General features: G+C 44.9%; 8 non-coding genes across 8 annotated transcripts; all 8 read left to right on the forward strand.

Moving 5' to 3' along the window:
* The first annotated feature begins 88 nt into the window (after positions 1-88).
* TRNAG-CCC (transfer RNA glycine (anticodon CCC)) lies at positions 89-160 on the forward strand. The gene has a single exon. It is a non-coding gene; the product is annotated as a tRNA-Gly (tRNA).
* Positions 161-1687: 1527 nt separating this feature from the next.
* TRNAG-CCC (transfer RNA glycine (anticodon CCC)) lies at positions 1688-1759 on the forward strand. Its single transcript has one exon. It is a non-coding gene; the product is annotated as a tRNA-Gly (tRNA).
* Positions 1760-3268: 1509 nt separating this feature from the next.
* Positions 3269-3340, forward strand: TRNAG-CCC (transfer RNA glycine (anticodon CCC)). Its single transcript has one exon. It is a non-coding gene; the product is annotated as a tRNA-Gly (tRNA).
* Positions 3341-8065: 4725 nt separating this feature from the next.
* TRNAG-CCC (transfer RNA glycine (anticodon CCC)) lies at positions 8066-8137 on the forward strand. Its single transcript has one exon. It is a non-coding gene; the product is annotated as a tRNA-Gly (tRNA).
* A 3115-nt stretch (positions 8138-11252) lies between these two features.
* On the forward strand, positions 11253-11324 carry TRNAG-CCC (transfer RNA glycine (anticodon CCC)). Its single transcript has one exon. It is a non-coding gene; the product is annotated as a tRNA-Gly (tRNA).
* A 3115-nt stretch (positions 11325-14439) lies between these two features.
* TRNAG-CCC (transfer RNA glycine (anticodon CCC)) lies at positions 14440-14511 on the forward strand. The gene has a single exon. It is a non-coding gene; the product is annotated as a tRNA-Gly (tRNA).
* Positions 14512-16038: 1527 nt separating this feature from the next.
* On the forward strand, positions 16039-16110 carry TRNAG-CCC (transfer RNA glycine (anticodon CCC)). The gene has a single exon. It is a non-coding gene; the product is annotated as a tRNA-Gly (tRNA).
* Positions 16111-17619: 1509 nt separating this feature from the next.
* On the forward strand, positions 17620-17691 carry TRNAG-CCC (transfer RNA glycine (anticodon CCC)). The gene has a single exon. It is a non-coding gene; the product is annotated as a tRNA-Gly (tRNA).
* The last annotated feature ends 1085 nt before the right edge of the window (positions 17692-18776 follow it).

Here is an 18776-nt window from a genome sequence, read left to right on the forward strand (position 1 = left end):
TAAACCAAATGCACCATTGAAACTGGTGCAAGATAGTCATTGAACTCGGGGTTGTAATCTTTAGAACCGAGAGCAACCACATCATAGGGCGTTGGTGGTATAGTGGTGAGCATAGCTGCTTCCCAAGCAGTTGACCCGGGTTCGATTCCCGGCCAATGCAGTGCAAATTTTTATATGTACTCCAAGCAGGATTTGTTTTAATGCAACATGTCACAAAACGGAAATATCATGAACAGATTAATCAGACGTTAAATTTAAAAAAAAATGAAATACTTAGGCAGGCATCTCGATCGCCCCATCTGCTAAATTCATTGTCCTATTAGATGCTATTTTCCAAAAAGCAGAGTCACCACTCACATGTGCTGGTAATAAATATGTTGCGGGCGGTAGACAATGAAAGGGCTGAACCCCGACCAGACATTCTAACTCTAGCATCTCTATATTAAAAAGCATTTCTAGGCAATATCTAGCATGTGAATAAAAGTAGGCAAGATCCACCGATGAATCTGGCAAAAGTCCCCAACGATTTTGTGCACACTTGTTCTCTCACCTGAATGCAGCGCCACCTTGTAGCCATCGGATGTAACTGCAGCTCACAAAATGTTATATCAGAGAGCAAGTTGAGAGGACTCCAAGAGGCAGATGTCCATGGAAAGAGCCTCTCACGACAGCAGGAAGGTTGGATATTTCAAGATGGCAACATTTCCTGTCCAATGTCCTCACGTCCCGAACGCTCCCAAACGCTCAAAAGCCTCACACCGGGCAAGCCTTCACCGGGTAGATCTCTGGCTCCCAGTTAAAATCAAATCCTGAGCATGCTAGCGCTAGGATCAAAGAGAGAGGAGAGGGTTAGAGAGCTGCTATCTTGGTAAAGGCCTGAAACTGCTAGTTCCCAGGAGGGTCTGCACTTTCAGTTATGACTGACTGTGAGACGAGAAGATGAAGATTTTCTGCACCCAGCATACATTGCAGCATGCTTAGGCAAATGAGGAGCGAGACCCACCAATCCCTCGCCACTTCGCTGAAAGCTCCTCCTCTGCATAAAGAGAACACTTTTACAAGGGAGCAGAGTGGCGCAGCGGAAGCGTGCTGGGCCCATAACCCAGAGGTCGATGGATCGAAACCATCCTCTGCTATAATATGTCTTGTTTTTTCTTCTGAGAACCAATCTGTCATTTCCACGCTACCAGCAAGGAAAAGCGCAGGCTTGTGCTAGCTATGTGAGAAAAGACTTCTCAACTATCTGTCTCAGCTGAAATACAAGAGAATGATCGCCAAAGGATCAACCCCATACTTTGAAAGTAAAGATACCCAATTATTAGCATAAATGACTGGTGGGACCGTCACACGTTTTTCTGGGCATGCTTTGAATGTCATTCTTGCCTTTTCGTTCTGCTCTTATCATTCTCCTGGGCATTTCATGGAAGGCACTCTCTTTCTCTTCGCTGCTTTGCTTCCAATGCTGCCTAAATATGTTCATTTCCACTATTTGTACTACTGCTTTCCATTTCTTCTCTTCTGCACAGATTTGGCCTTGGTTTCAATCCCCAGTTTCTTACCCTCTACAAGAAACTTTCTACTGCTTTTCATGTTGGTATCTAAACCAAATGCACCATTGAAACTGGTGCAAGATAGTCATTGAACTCGGGGTTGTAATCTTTAGAACCGAGAGCAACCACATCATAGGGCGTTGGTGGTATAGTGGTGAGCATAGCTGCTTCCCAAGCAGTTGACCCGGGTTCGATTCCCGGCCAATGCAGTGCAAATTTTTATATGTTCTCCAAGCAGGATTTGTTTTAATGCAACATGTCACAAAACGGAAATATCATGAACAGATTAAGCAGACGTTAAATTAAAAAAAAAATGAAATACTTAGGCAGGCATCTCAATCGCCCCATCTGCTACATTCATTGTCCTATTAGATGCTATTTTCCAAAAAGCAGAGTCACCACTCACATGTGCTGGTAATAAATATGTTGCGGGCGGTAGACAATGAAAGGGCTGAACCCCGACCAGACATTCTAACTCTAGCATCTCTATATTAAAAAGCATTTCTAGGCAATATCTAGCATGTGAATAAAAGTAGGCAAGAGCCACCGATGAATCTGGCAAAAGTCCCCAACGATTTTGTGCACACTTGTTCTCTCACCTGAATGCAGCGCCACCTTGTAGCCATCGGATGTAACTGCAGCTCACAAAATGTTATATCAGAGAGCAAGTTGAGAGGACTCCAAGAGGCAGATGTCCATGGAAAGAGCCTCTCACGACAGCAGGAAGGTTGGATATTTCAAGATGGCAACATTTCCTGTCCAACGTCCTGAACGCTCCCAAACGCTCAAAAGCCTCAGCCCTCACCGGGTAGATCTCTGGCTCCCAGTTAAAATCAAATCCTGAGCATGCTAGCGCTAGGATCAAAGAGAGAGGAGAGGGTTAGAGAGCTGCTATCTTGGTAAAGGCCTGAAACTGCTAGTTCCCAAGAGGGTCTGCACTTTCAGTTATGACTGACTGTGAGACGAGAAGATGAAGATTTTCTGCACCCAGCATACATTGCAGCATGCTTAGGCAAATGAGGAGCGAGACCCACCAATCCCTCGCCACTTCGCTGAAAGCTCCTCCTCTGCATAAAGAGAACACTTTTACAAGGGAGCAGAGTGGCGCAGCGGAAGCGTGCTGCGCCCATAACCCAGAGGTCGATGGATCGAAACCATCCTCTGCTATAATATTTCTTGTTTTTTCTTCTGAGAACCAATCTGTCATTTCCACGTTACCAGCAAGGAAAAGCGCAGGCTTGTGCTTGCTATGTGAGAAAAGACTTCTCAACTCTCTGTCTCTGCTGAAATACAAGCGAGTGATCGCCAAAGGATCAACCCCATACTTTGAAAGTAAAGATACCCAATTATAAGCATAAATGACTGGTGGGACCATCACACGTTTTTCTGGGCCTGCTTTGAATGTCATTCTTGCCTTTTCGTTCTGCTCTTATCATTCTCCTGGGCATTTCATGGAAGGCACTCTCTTTCTCTTCGCTGCTTTGCTTCCAATGCTGCCTAAATATGTTCATTTCCACTATTTGTACTACTGCTTTCCATTTCTTCTCTTCTGCACAGATTTGGCCTTGGTTTCAATCCCCAGTTCCTTACCCTCTACAAGAAACTTTCTACTGCTTTTCATGTTGGTATCTAAACCAAATGCACCATTGAAACTGGTGCAAGATAGTCATTGAACTCGGGGTTGTAATCTTTAGAACCGAGAGCAACCATATCACAGGGCGTTGGTGGTATAGTGGTGAGCATAGCTGCTTCCCAAGCAGTTGACCCGGGTTCGATTCCCGGCCAATGCAGTGCAAATTTTTATATGTTCTCCAAGCAGGATTTGTTTTAATGCAACATGTCACAAAACGGAAATATCATGAACAGATTAATCAGACGTTAAATTAAAAAAAAAATGAAATACTTAGGCAGGCATCTCGATCGCCCCATCTGCTACATTCATTGTCCTATTAGATGCTATTTTCCAAAAAGCAGAGTCACCACTCACATGTGCTGGTAATAAATATGTTGCGGGCGGTAGACAATGAAAGGGCTGAACCCCGACCAGACATTCTAACTCTAGCATCTCTATATTAAAAAGCATTTCTAGGCAATATCTAGCATGTGAATAAAAGTAGGCAAGATCCACCGATGAATCTGGCAAAAGTCCCCAACGATTTTGTGCACACTTGTTCTCTCACCTGAATGCAGCGCCACCTTGTAGCCATCGGATGTAACTGCAGCTCACAAAATGTTATATCAGAGAGCAAGTTGAGAGGACTCCAAGAGGCAGATGTCCATGGAAAGAGCCTCTCACGACAGCAGGAAGGTTGGATATTTCAAGATGGCAACATTTCCTGTCCAACGTCCTCACGTCCCGAACGCTCCCAAACGCTCAAAAGCCTCACACCGGGCAAGCCCTCACCGGGTAGATCTCTGGCTCCCAGTTAAAATCAAATCCTGAGCATGCTAGCGCTAGGATCAAAGAGAGAGGAGAGGGTTAGAGAGCTGCTATCTTGGTAAAGGCCTGAAACTGCTAGTTCCCAAGAGGGTCTGCACTTTCAGTTATGACTGACTGTGAGACGAGAAGATGAAGATTTTCTGCACCCAGCATACATTGCAGCATGCTTAGGCAAATGAGGAGCGAGACCCACCAATCCCTCGCCACTTCGCTGAAAGCTCCTCCTCTGCATAAAGAAAACACTTTTACAAGGGAGCAGAGTGGCGCAGCGGAAGCGTGCTGGGCCCATAACCCAAAGGTCGATGCATCGAAAGCATCCTCTGCTATAATATTTCTTGTTTTTTCTTCTGAGAACCAATCTGTCATTTCCACGCTACCAGCAAGGAAAAGCGCAGGCTTGTGCTAGCTATGTGAGAAAAGACTTCTCAACTATCTGTCTCTGCTGAAATACAAGAGAGTGATCGCCAAAGGATCAACCCCATACTTTGAAAGTAAAGATACCCAATTATTAGCATAAATGACTGGTGGGACCGTCACACGTTTTTCTGGGCATGCTTTGAATGTCATTCTTGCCTTTTCGTTCTGCTCTTATCATTCTCCTGGGCATTTCATGGAAGGCACTCTCTTTCTCTTCGCTGCTTTGCTTCCAATGCTGCCTAAATATGTTCATTTCCACTATTTGTACTACTGCTTTCCATTTCTTCTCTTCTGCACAGATTTGGCCTTGGTTTCAATCCCCAGTTTCTTACCCTCTACAATAAACTTTCTACTGCTTTTCATGTTGGTATCTAAACCAAATGCACCATTGAAACTGGTGCAAGATAGTCATTGAACTCGGGGTTGTAATCTTTAGAACCGAGAGCAACCACATCATAGGGCGTTGGTGGTATAGTGGTGAGCATAGCTGCTGCCCAAGCAGTTGACCCGGGTTCGATTCCCGGCCAATGCAGTGCAACTTTTTATATGTTCTCCAAGCAGGATTTGTTTTAATGCAACATGTCACAAAACGGAAATATCATGAACAGATTAAGCAGACGTTAAATTAAAAAAAAAATGAAATACTTAGGCAGGCATCTCGATCGCCCCATCTGCTACATTCATTGTCCTATTAGATGCTATTTTCCAAAAAGCAGAGTCACCACTCACATGTGCTGGTAATAAATATGTTGCGGGCGGTAGACAATGAAAGGGCTGAACCCCGACCAGACATTCTAACTCTAGCATCTCTATATTAAAAAGCATTTCTAGGCAATATCTAGCATGTGAATAAAAGTAGGCAAGAGCCACCGATGAATCTGGCAAAAGTCCCCAACGATTTTGTGCACACTTGTTCTCTCACCTGAATGCAGCGCCACCTTGTAGCCATCGGATGTAACTGCAGCTCACAAAATGTTATATCAGAGAGCAAGTTGAGAGGACTCCAAGAGGCAGATGTCCATGGAAAGAGCCTCTCACGACAGCAGGAAGGTTGGATATTTCAAGATGGCAACATTTCCTGTCCAACGTCCTCACGTCCCGAACGCTCCCAAATGCTCAAAAGCCTCACACCGGGCAAGCCCTCACCGGGTAGATCTCTGGCTCCCAGTTAAAATCAAATCCTGAGCATGCTAGCGCTAGGATCAAAGAGAGAGGAGAGGGTTAGAGAGCTGCTATCTTGGTAAAGGCCTGAAACTGCTAGTTCCCAAGAGGGTCTGCACTTTCAGTTATGACTGACTGTGAGACGAGAAGATGAAGATTTTCTGCACCCAGCATACATTGCAGCATGCTTAGGCAAATGAGGAGCGAGACCCACCAATCCCTTGCCACTTCGCTGAAAGCTCCTCCTCTGCATAAAGAGAACACTTTTACAAGGGAGCAGAGTGGCGCAGCGGAAGCGTGCTGCGCCCATAACCCAGAGGTCGATGGATCGAAACCATCCTCTGCTATAATATTTCTTGTTTTTTCTTCTGAGAACCAATCTGTCATTTCCACGCTACCAGCAAGGAAAAGCGCAGGCTTGTGCTAGCTATGTGAGAAAAGACTTCTCAACTATCTGTCTCTGCTGAAATACAAGCGAGTGATCGCCAAAGGATCAACCCCATACTTTGAAAGTAAAGATACCCAATTATAAGCATAAATGACTGGTGGGACCGTCACACGTTTTTCTGGGCCTGCTTTGAATGTCATTCTTGCCTTTTCGTTCTGCTCTTATCATTCTCCTGGGCATTTCATGGAAGGCACTCTCTTTCTCTTCGCTGCTTTGCTTCCAATGCTGCCTAAATATGTTCATTTCCACTATTTGTACTACTGCTTTCCATTTCTTCTCTTCTGCACAGATTTGGCCTTGGTTTCAATCCCCAGTTCCTTACCCTCTACAAGAAACTTTCTACTGCTTTTCATGTTGGTATCTAAACCAAATGCACCATTGAAACTGGTGCAAGATAGTCATTGAACTCGGGGTTGTAATCTTTAGAACCGAGAGCAACCACATCATAGGGCGTTGGTGGTATAGTGGTGAGCAGAGCTGCTTCCCAAGCAGTTGACCCGGGTTCGATTCCCGGCCAATGCAGTGCAAATTTTTATATGTTCTCCAAGCAGGATTTGTTTTAATGCAACATGTCACAAAACGGAAATATCATGAACAGATTAATCAGACGTTAAATTAAAAAAAAAATGAAATACTTAGGCAGGCATCTCGATCGCCCCATCTGCTACATTCATTGTCCTATTAGATGCTATTTTCCAAAAAGCAGAGTCACCACTCACATGTGCTGGTAATAAATATGTTGCGGGCGGTAGACAATGAAAGGGCTGAACCCCGACAAGACATTCTAACTCTAGCATCTCTATATTAAAAAACATTTCTAGGCAATATCTAGCATGTGAATAAAAGTAGGCAAGATCCACCGATGAATCTGGCAAAAGTCCCCAACGATTTTGTGCACACTTGTTCTCTCACCTGAATGCAGCGCCACCTTGTAGCCATCGGATGTAACTGCAGCTCACAAAATGTTATATCAGAGAGCAAGTTGAGAGGACTCCAAGAGGCAGATGTCCATGGAAAGAGCCTCTCACGACAGCAGGAAGGTTGGATATTTCAAGATGGCAACATTTCCTGTCCAACGTCCTCACGTCCCGAACGCTCCCAAACGCTCAAAAGCCTCACACCGGGCAAGCCCTCACCGGGTAGATCTCTGGCTCCCAGTTAAAATCAAATCCTGAGCATGCTAGCGCTAGGATCAAAGAGAGAGGAGAGGGTTAGAGAGCTGCTATCTTGGTAAAGGCCTGAAACTGCTAGTTCCCAAGAGGGTCTGCACTTTTAGTTATGACTGACTGTGAGACGAGAAGATGAAGATTTTCTGCACCCAGCATACATTGCAGCATGCTTAGGCAAATGAGGAGCGAGACCCACCAATCCCTCGCCACTTCGCTGAAAGCTCCTCCTCTGCATAAAGAGAACACTTTTACAAGGGAGCAGAGTGGCGCAGCGGAAGCGTGCTGGGCCCATAACCCAGAGGTCGATGGATCGAAACCATCCTCTGCTGTAATATTTCTTGTTTTTTCTTCTGAGAACCAATCTGTCATTTCCACGCTACCAGCAAGGAAAAGCGCAGGCTTGTGCTAGCTATGTGAGAAAAGACTTCTCAACTATCTGTCTCTGCTGAAATACAAGAGAGTGATCGCCAAAGGATCAACCCCATACTTTGAAAGTAAAGATACCCAATTATAAGCATAAATGACTGGTGGGACCGTCACACGTTTTTCTGGGCATGCTTTGAATGTCATTCTTGCCTTTTCGTTCTGCTCTTATCATTCTCCTGGGCATTTCATGGAAGGCACTCTCTTTCTCTTCGCTGCTTTGCTTCCAATGCTGCCTAAATATGTTCATTTCCACTATTTGTACTACTGCTTTCCATTTCTTCTCTTCTGCACAGATTTGGCCTTGGTTTCAATCCCCAGTTCCTTACCCTCTACAAGAAACTTTCTACTGCTTTTCATGTTGGTATCTAAACCAAATGCACCATTGAAACTGGTGCAAGATAGTCATTGAACTCGGGGTTGTAATCTTTAGAACCGAGAGCACCCACATCATAGGGCGTTGGTGGTATAGTGGTGAGCATAGCTGCTTCCCAAGCAGTTGACCCGGGTTCGATTCCCGGCCAATGCAGTGCAAATTTTTATATGTTCTCCAAGCAGGATTTGTTTTAATGCAACATGTCACAAAACGGAAATATCATGAACAGATTAATCAGACGTTAAATTAAAAAAAAATGAAATACTTAGGCAGGCATCTCGATCGCCCCATCTGCTACATTAATTGTCCTATTAGATGCTATTTTCCAAAAAGCAGAGTCACCACTCACATGTGCTGGTAATAAATATGTTGCGGGCGGTAGACAATGAAAGGGCTGAACCCCGACCAGACATTCTAACTCTAGCATCTCTATATTAAAAAGCATTTCTAGGCAATATCTAGCATGTGAATAAAAGTAGGCAAGATCCACCGATGAATCTGGCAAAAGTCCCCAACGATTTTGTGCACACTTGTTCTCTCACCTGAATGCAGCGCCACCTTGTAGCCATCGGATGTAACTGCAGCTCACAAAATGTTATATCAGAGAGCAAGTTGAGAGGACTCCAAGAGGCAGATGTCCATGGAAAGAGCCTCTCACGACAGCAGGAAGGTTGGATATTTCAAGATGGCAACATTTCCTGTCCAATGTCCTCACGTCCCGAACGCTCCCAAATGCTCAAAAGCCTCACACCGGGCAAGCCCTCACCGGGTAGATCTCTGGCTCCCAGTTAAAATCAAATCCTGAGCATGCTAGCGCTAGGATCAAAGAGAGAGGAGAGGGTTAGAGAGCTGCTATCTTGGTAAAGGCCTGAAACTGCTAGTTCCCAAGAGGGTCTGCACTTTCAGTTATGACTGACTGTGAGACGAGAAGATGAAGATTTTCTGCACCCAGCATACATTGCAGCATGCTTAGGCAAATGAGGAGCGAGACCCACCAATCCCTCGCCACTTCGTTGAAAGCTCCTCCTCTGCATAAAGAGAACACTTTTACAAGGGAGCAGAGTGGCGCAGCGGAAGCGTGCTGGGCCCATAACCCAGAGGTCGATGGATCGAAACCATCCTCTGCTATAATATTTCTTGTTTTTTCTTCTGAGAACCAATCTGTCATTTCCACGCTACCAGCAAGGAAAAGCGCAGGCTTGTGCTAGCTATGTGAGAAAAGACTTCTCAACTATCTGTCTCTGCTGAAATACAAGAGAGTGATCGCCAAAGGATCAACCCCATACTTTGAAAGTAAAGATACCCAATTATAAGCATAAATGACAGGTGGGACCGTCACACGTTTTTCTGGGCATGCTTTGAATGTCATTCTTGCCTTTTCGTTCTGCTCTTATCATTCTCCTGGGCATTTCATGGAAGGCACTCTCTTTCTCTTCGCTGCTTTGCTTCCAATGCTGCCTAAATATGTTCATTTCCACTATTTGTACTACTGCTTTCCATTTCTTCTCTTCTGCACAGATTTGGCCTTGGTTTCAATCCCCAGTTCCTTACCCTCTACAAGAAACTTTCTACTGCTTTTCATGTTGGTATCTAAACCAAATGCACCATTGAAACTGGTGCAAGATAGTCATTGAACTCGGGGTTGTAATCTTTAGAACCGAGAGCAACCACACCATAGGGCGTTGGTGGTATAGTGGTGAGCATAGCTGCTTCCCAAGCAATTGACCCGGGTTCGATTCCCGGCCAATGCAGTGCAAATTTTTATATGTTCTCCAAGCAGGATTTGTTTTAATGCAACATGTCACAAAACGGAAATATCATGAACAGATTAATCAGACGTTAAATTAAAAAAAAAAATGAAATACTTAGGCAGGCATCTCGATCGCCCCATCTGCTACATTCATTGTCCTATTAGATGCTATTTTCCAAAAAGCAGAGTCACCACTCACATGTGCTGGTAATAAATATGTTGCGGGCGGTAGACAATGAAAGGGCTGAACCCCGACCAGACATTCTAACTGTAGCATCTCTATATTAAAAAGCATTTCTAGGCAATATCTAGCATGTGAATAAAAGTAGGCAAGATCCACCGATGAATCTGGCAAAAGTCCCCAACGATTTTGTGCACACTTGTTCTCTCACCTGAATGCAGCGCCACCTTGTAGCCATCGGATGTAACTGCAGCTCACAAAATGTTATATCAGAGAGCAAGTTGAGAGGACTCCAAGAGGCAGATGTCCATGGAAAGAGCCTCTCACGACAGCAGGAAGGTTGGATATTTCAAGATGGCAACATTTCCTGTCCAACGTCCTCACGTCCCGAACGCTCCCAAACGCTCAAAAGCCTCGCCCTCACCGGGTAGATCTCTGGCTCCCAGTTAAAATCAAATCCTGAGCATGCTAGCGCTAGGATCAAAGAGAGAGGAGAGGGTTAGAGAGCTGCTATCTTGGTAAAGGCCTGAAACTGCTAGTTCCCAAGAGGGTCTGCACTTTCAGTTATGACTGACTGTGAGACGAGAAGATGAAGATTTTCTGCACCCAGCATACATTGCAGCATGCTTAGGCAAATGAGGAGCGAGACCCACCAATCCCTCGCCACTTCGCTGAAAGCTCCTCCTCTGCATAAAGAGAACACTTTTACAAGGGAGCAGAGTGGCGCAGCGGAAGCGTGCTGGGCCCATAACCCAGAGGTCGATGGATCGAAACCATCCTCTGCTATAATATTTCTTGTTTTTTCTTCTGAGAACCAATCTGTCATTTCCACGCTACCAGCAAGGAAAAGCGCAGGCTTGTGCTAGCTATGTGAGAAAAGACTTCTCAACTATCTGTCTCTGCTGAAATACAAGAGAGTGATCGCCAAAGGATCAACCCCATACTTTGAAAGTAAAGATACCCAATTATAAGCATAAATGACTGGTGGGCCTGTCACACGTTTTTCTGGGCATGCTTTGAATGTCATTCTTGCCTTTTCGTTCTGCTCTTATCATTCTCCTGGGCATTTCATGGAAGGCACTCTCTTTCTCTTCGCTGCTTTGCTTCCAGTGCTGCCTAAATATGTTCATTTCCACTATTTGTACTACTGCTTTCCATTTCTTCTCTTCTGCACAGATTTGTCCTTGGTTTCAATCCCCAGTTCCTTACCCTCTACAAGAAACTTTCTACTGCTTTTCTTGTTGGTATCTAAACCAAATGCACCATTGAAACTGGTGCAAGATAGTCATTGAACTCGGGGTTGTAATCTTTAGAACCAAGAGCAACCACATCATAGAGCGTTGGTGGTATAGTGGTGAGCATAGCTGCTTCCCAAGCAGTTGACCCGGGTTCGATTCCCGGCCAATGCAGTGCAAATTTTTATATGTTCTCCAAGCAGGATTTGTTTTAATGCAACATGTCACAAAACGGAAATATCATGAACAGATTAATCAGACGTTAAATTTAAAAAAAAATGAAATACTTAGGCAGGCATCTCGATCGCCCCATCTGCTACATTCATTGTCCTATTAGATGCTATTTTCCAAAAAGCAGAGTCACCACTCACATGTGCTGGTAATAAATATGTTGCGGGCGGTAGACAATGAAAGGGCTGAACCCCGACCAGACATTCTAACTGTAGCATCTCTATATTAAAAAGCATTTCTAGGCAATATCTAGCATGTGAATAAAAGTAGGCAAGATCCACCGATGAATCTGGCAAAAGTCCCCAACGATTTTGTGCACACTTGTTCTCTCACCTGAATGCAGCGCCACCTTGTAGCCATCGGATGTAACTGCAGCTCACAAAATGTTATATCAGAGAGCAAGTTGAGAGGACTCCAAGAGGCAGATGTCCATGGAAAGAGCCTCTCACGACAGCAGGAAGGTTGGATATTTCAAGATGGCAACATTTCCTGTCCAACGTCCTCACGTCCCGAACGCTCAAAAGCCTCACACCGGGCAAGCCCTCACCGGGTAGATCTCTGGCTCCCAGTTAAAATCAAATCCTGAGCATGCTAGCGCTAGGATCAAAGAGAGAGGAGAGGGTTAGAGAGCTGCTATCTTGGTAAAGGCCTGAAACTGCTAGTTCCCAAGAGGGTCTGCACTTTCAGTTATGACTGACTGTGAGACGAGAAGATGAAGATTTTCTGCACCCAGCATACATTGCAGCATGCTTAGGCAAATGAGGAGCGAGACCCACCAATCCCTCGCCACTTCGCTGAAAGCTCCTCCTCTGCATAAAGAGAACACTTTTACAAGGGAGCAGAGTGGCGCAGCGGAAGCGTGCTGCGCCCATAACCCAGAGGTCGATGGATCAAAACCATCCTCTGCTATAATATTTCTTGTTTTTTCTTCTGAGAACCAATCTGTCATTTCCACGCTACCAGCAAGGAAAAGCGCAGGCTTGTGCTAGCTATGTGAGAAAAGACTTCTCAACTATCTGTCTCTGCTGAAATACAAGAGAGTGATCGCCAAAGGATCAACCCCATACTTTGAAAGTAAAGATACCCAATTATTAGCATAAATGACTGGTGGGACCGTCACACGTTTTTCTGGGCATGCTTTGAATGTCATTCTTGCCTTTTCGTTCTGCTCTTATCATTCTCCTGGGCATTTCATGGAAGGCACTCTCTTTCTCTTCGCTGCTTTGCTTCCAATGCTGCCTAAATATGTTCATTTCCACTATTTGTACTACTGCTTTCCATTTCTTCTCTTCTGCACAGATTTGGCCTTGGTTTCAATCCCCAGTTTCTTACCCTCTACAATAAACTTTCTACTGCTTTTCATGTTGGTATCTAAACCAAATGCACCATTGAAACTGGTGCAAGATAGTCATTGAACTCGGGTTGTAATCTTTAGAACCGAGAGCAACCACATCATAGGGCGTTGGTGGTATAGTGGTGAGCATAGCTGCTGCCCAAGCAGTTGACCCGGGTTCGATTCCTGGCCACTGCAGTGCAAATTTTTATATGTTCTCCAAGCAGGATTTGTTTTAATGCAACATGTCACAAAACGAAAATATCATGAACAGATTAAGCAGACGTTAAATTAAAAAAAAAATGAAATACTTAGGCAGGCATCTCGATCGCCCCATCTGCTACATTCATTGTCCTATTAGATGCTATTTTCCAAAAAGCAGAGTCACCACTCACATGTGCTGGTAATAAATATGTTGCGGGCGGTAGACAATGAAAGGGCTGAACCCCGACCAGACATTCTAACTCTAGCATCTCTATATTAAAAAGCATTTCTAGGCAATATCTAGCATGTGAATAAAAGTAGGCAAGAGCCACCGATGAATCTGGCAAAAGTCCCCAACGATTTTGTGCACACTTGTTCTCTCACCTGAATGCAGCGCCACCTTGTAGCCATCGGATGTAACTGCAGCTCACAAAATGTTATATCAGAGAGCAAGTTGAGAGGACTCCAAGAGGCAGATGTCCATGGAAAGAGCCTCTCACGACAGCAGGAAGGTTGGATATTTCAAGATGGCAACATTTCCTGTCCAACGTCCTCACGTCCCGAACGCTCCCAAATGCTCAAAAGCCTCACACCGGGCAAGCCCTCACCGGGTAGATCTCTGGCTCCCAGTTAAAATCAAATCCTGAGCATGCTAGCGCTAGGATCAAAGAGAGAGGAGAGGGTTAGAGAGCTGCTATCTTGGTAAAGGCCTGAAACTGCTAGTTCCCAAGAGGGTCTGCACTTTCAGTTATGACTGACTGTGAGACGAGAAGATGAAGATTTTCTGCACCCAGCATACATTGCAGCATGCTTAGGCAAATGAGGAGCGAGACCCACCAATCCCTCGCCACTTCGCTGAAAGCTCCTCCTCTGCATAAAGAGAACACTTTTACAAGGGAGCAGAGTGGCGCAGCGGAAGCGTGCTGCGCCCATAACCCAGAGGTCGATGGATCGAAACCATCCTCTGCTATAATATTTCTTGTTTTTTCTTCTGAGAACCAATCTGTCATTTCCACGCTACCAGCAAGGAAAAGCGCAGGCTTGTGCTAGCTATGTGAGAAAAGACTTCTCAACTATCTGTCTCTGCTGAAATACAAGCGAGTGATCGCCAAAGGATCAACCCCATACTTTGAAAGTAAAGATACCCAATTATAAGCATAAATGACTGGTGGGACCGTCACACGTTTTTCTGGGCCTGCTTTGAATGTCATTCTTGCCTTTTCGTTCTGCTCTTATCATTCTCCTGGGCATTTCATGGAAGGCACTCTCTTTCTCTTCGCTGCTTTGCTTCCAATGCTGCCTAAATATGTTCATTTCCACTATTTGTACTACTGCTTTCCATTTCTTCTCTTCTGCACAGATTTGGCCTTGGTTTCAATCCCCAGTTCCTTACCCTCTACAAGAAACTTTCTACTGCTTTTCATGTTGGTATCTAAACCAAATGCACCATTGAAACTGGTGCAAGATAGTCATTGAACTCGGGGTTGTAATCTTTAGAACCGAGAGCAACCACATCATAGGGCGTTGGTGGTATAGTGGTGAGCATAGCTGCTTCCCAAGCAGTTGACCCGGGTTTGATTCCCGGCCAATGCAGTGCAAATTTTTATATGTACTCCAAGCAGGATTTGTTTTAATGCAACATGTCACAAAACGGAAATATCATGAACAGATTAATCAGACGTTAAATTTAAAAAAAAATGAAATACTTAGGCAGGCATCTCGATCGCCCCATCTGCTAAATTCATTGTCCTATTAGATGCTATTTTCCAAAAAGCAGAGTCACCACTCACATGTGCTGGTAATAAATATGTTGCGGGCGGTAGACAATGAAAGGGCTGAACCCCGACCAGACATTCTAACTCTAGCATCTCTATATTAAAAAGCATTTCTAGGCAATATCTAGCATGTGAATAAAAGTAGGCAAGATCCACCGATGAATCTGGCAAAAGTCCCCAACGATTTTGTGCACACTTGTTCTCTCACCTGAATGCAGCGCCACCTTGTAGCCATCGGATGTAACTGCAGCTCACAAAATGTTATATCAGAGAGCAAGTTGAGAGGACTCCAAGAGGCAGATGTCCATGGAAAGAGCCTCTCACGACAGCAGGAAGGTTGGATATTTCAAGATGGCAACATTTCCTGTCCAATGTCCTCACGTCCCGAACGCTCCCAAACGCTCAAAAGCCTCACACCGGGCAAGCCTTCACCGGGTAGATCTCTGGCTCCCAGTTAAAATCAAATCCTGAGCATGCTAGCGCTAGGATCAAAGAGAGAGGAGAGGGTTAGAGAGCTGCTATCTTGGTAAAGGCCTGAAACTGCTAGTTCCCAGGAGGGTCTGCACTTTCAGTTATGACTGACTGTGAGACGAGAAGATGAAGATTTTCTGCACCCAGCATACATTGCAGCATGCTTAGGCAAATGAGGAGCGAGACCCACCAATCCCTCGCCACTTCGCTGAAAGCTCCTCCTCTGCATAAAGAGAACACTTTTACAAGGGAGCAGAGTGGCGCAGCGGAAGCGTGCTGGGCCCATAACCCAGAGGTCGATGGATCGAAACCATCCTCTGCTATAATATGTCTTGTTTTTTCTTCTGAGAACCAATCTGTCATTTCCACGCTACCAGCAAGGAAAAGCGCAGGCTTGTGCTAGCTATGTGAGAAAAGACTTCTCAACTATCTGTCTCAGCTGAAATACAAGAGAATGATCGCCAAAGGATCAACCCCATACTTTGAAAGTAAAGATACCCAATTATTAGCATAAATGACTGGTGGGACCGTCACACGTTTTTCTGGGCATGCTTTGAATGTCATTCTTGCCTTTTCGTTCTGCTCTTATCATTCTCCTGGGCATTTCATGGAAGGCACTCTCTTTCTCTTCGCTGCTTTGCTTCCAATGCTCCCTAAATATGTTCATTTCCACTATTTGTACTACTGCTTTCCATTTCTTCTCTTCTGCACAGATTTGGCCTTGGTTTCAATCCCCAGTTTCTTACCCTCTACAAGAAACTTTCTACTGCTTTTCATGTTGGTATCTAAACCAAATGCACCATTGAAACTGGTGCAAGATAGTCATTGAACTCGGGGTTGTAATCTTTAGAACCGAGAGCAACCACATCATAGGGCGTTGGTGGTATAGTGGTGAGCATAGCTGCTTCCCAAGCAGTTGACCCGGGTTCGATTCCCGGCCAATGCAGTGCAAATTTTTATATGTTCTCCAAGCAGGATTTGTTTTAATGCAACATGTCACAAAACGGAAATATCATGAACAGATTAAGCAGACGTTAAATTAAAAAAAAAATGAAATACTTAGGCAGGCATCTCAATCGCCCCATCTGCTACATTCATTGTCCTATTAGATGCTATTTTCCAAAAAGCAGAGTCACCACTCACATGTGCTGGTAATAAATATGTTGCGGGCGGTAGACAATGAAAGGGCTGAACCCCGACCAGACATTCTAACTCTAGCATCTCTATATTAAAAAGCATTTCTAGGCAATATCTAGCATGTGAATAAAAGTAGGCAAGAGCCACCGATGAATCTGGCAAAAGTCCCCAACGATTTTGTGCACACTTGTTCTCTCACCTGAATGCAGCGCCACCTTGTAGCCATCGGATGTAACTGCAGCTCACAAAATGTTATATCAGAGAGCAAGTTGAGAGGACTCCAAGAGGCAGATGTCCATGGAAAGAGCCTCTCACGACAGCAGGAAGGTTGGATATTTCAAGATGGCAACATTTCCTGTCCAACGTCCTGAACGCTCCCAAACGCTCAAAAGCCTCAGCCCTCACCGGGTAGATCTCTGGCTCCCAGTTAAAATCAAATCCTGAGCATGCTAGCGCTAGGATCAAAGAGAGAGGAGAGGGTTAGAGAGCTGCTATCTTGGTAAAGGCCTGAAACTGCTAGTTCCCAAGAGGGTCTGCACTTTCAGTTATGACTGACTGTGAGACGAGAAGATGAAGATTTTCTGCACCCAGCATACATTGCAGCATGCTTAGGCAAATGAGGAGCGAGACCCACCAATCCCTCGCCACTTCGCTGAAAGCTCCTCCTCTGCATAAAGAGAACACTTTTACAAGGGAGCAGAGTGGCGCAGCGGAAGCGTGCTGCGCCCATAACCCAGAGGTCGATGGATCGAAACCATCCTCTGCTATAATATTTCTTGTTTTTTCTTCTGAGAACCAATCTGTCATTTCCACGTTACCAGCAAGGAAAAGCGCAGGCTTGTGCTTGCTATGTGAGAAAAGACTTCTCAACTCTCTGTCTCTGCTGAAATACAAGCGAGTGATCGCCAAAGGATCAACCCCATACTTTGAAAGTAAAGATACCCAATTATAAGCATAAATGACTGGTGGGACCATCACACGTTTTTCTGGGCCTGCTTTGAATGTCATTCTTGCCTTTTCGTTCTGCTCTTATCATTCTCCTGGGCATTTCATGGAAGGCACTCTCTTTCTCTTCGCTGCTTTGCTTCCAATGCTGCCTAAATATGTTCATTTCCACTATTTGTACTACTGCTTTCCATTTCTTCTCTTCTGCACAGATTTGGCCTTGGTTTCAATCCCCAGTTCCTTACCCTCTACAAGAAACTTTCTACTGCTTTTCATGTTGGTATCTAAACCAAATGCACCATTGAAACTGGTGCAAGATAGTCATTGAACTCGGGGTTGTAATCTTTAGAACCGAGAGCAACCATATCACAGGGCGTTGGTGGTATAGTGGTGAGCATAGCTGCTTCCCAAGCAGTTGACCCGGGTTCGATTCCCGGCCAATGCAGTGCAAATTTTTATATGTTCTCCAAGCAGGATTTGTTTTAATGCAACATGTCACAAAACGGAAATATCATGAACAGATTAATCAGACGTTAAATTAAAAAAAAAATGAAATACTTAGGCAGGCATCTCGATCGCCCCATCTGCTACATTCATTGTCCTATTAGATGCTATTTTCCAAAAAGCAGAGTCACCACTCACATGTGCTGGTAATAAATATGTTGCGGGCGGTAGACAATGAAAGGGCTGAACCCCGACCAGACATTCTAACTCTAGCATCTCTATATTAAAAAGCATTTCTAGGCAATATCTAGCATGTGAATAAAAGTAGGCAAGATCCACCGATGAATCTGGCAAAAGTCCCCAACGATTTTGTGCACACTTGTTCTCTCACCTGAATGCAGCGCCACCTTGTAGCCATCGGATGTAACTGCAGCTCACAAAATGTTATATCAGAGAGCAAGTTGAGAGGACTCCAAGAGGCAGATGTCCATGGAAAGAGCCTCTCACGACAGCAGGAAGGTTGGATATTTCAAGATGGCAACATTTCCTGTCCAACGTCCTCACGTCCCGAACGCTCCCAAACGCTCAAAAGCCTCACACCGGGCAAGCCCTCACCGGGTAGATCTCTGGCTCCCAGTTAAAATCAAATCCTGAGCATGCTAGCGCTAGGATCAAAGAGAGAGGAGAGGGTTAGAGAGCTGCTATCTTGGTAAAGGCCTGAAACTGCTAGTTCCCAAGAGGGTCTGCACTTTCAGTTATGACTGACTGTGAGACGAGAAGATGAAGATTTTCTGCACCCAGCATACATTGCAGCATGCTTAGGCAAATGAGGAGCGAGACCCACCAATCCCTCGCCACTTCGCTGAAAGCTCCTCCTCTGCATAAAGAAAACACTTTTACAAGGGAGCAGAGTGGCGCAGCGGAAGCGTGCTGGGCCCATAACCCAAAGGTCGATGCATCGAAAGCATCCTCTGCTATAATATTTCTTGTTTTTTCTTCTGAGAACCAATCTGTCATTTCCACGCTACCAGCAAGGAAAAGCGCAGGCTTGTGCTAGCTATGTGAGAAAAGACTTCTCAACTATCT

The sequence above is a fragment of the Triturus cristatus genome, chromosome 11 (genome assembly GCF_964204655.1).
Source record: "Triturus cristatus chromosome 11, aTriCri1.1, whole genome shotgun sequence".
NCBI lineage: Eukaryota > Metazoa > Chordata > Amphibia > Caudata > Salamandridae > Triturus > Triturus cristatus.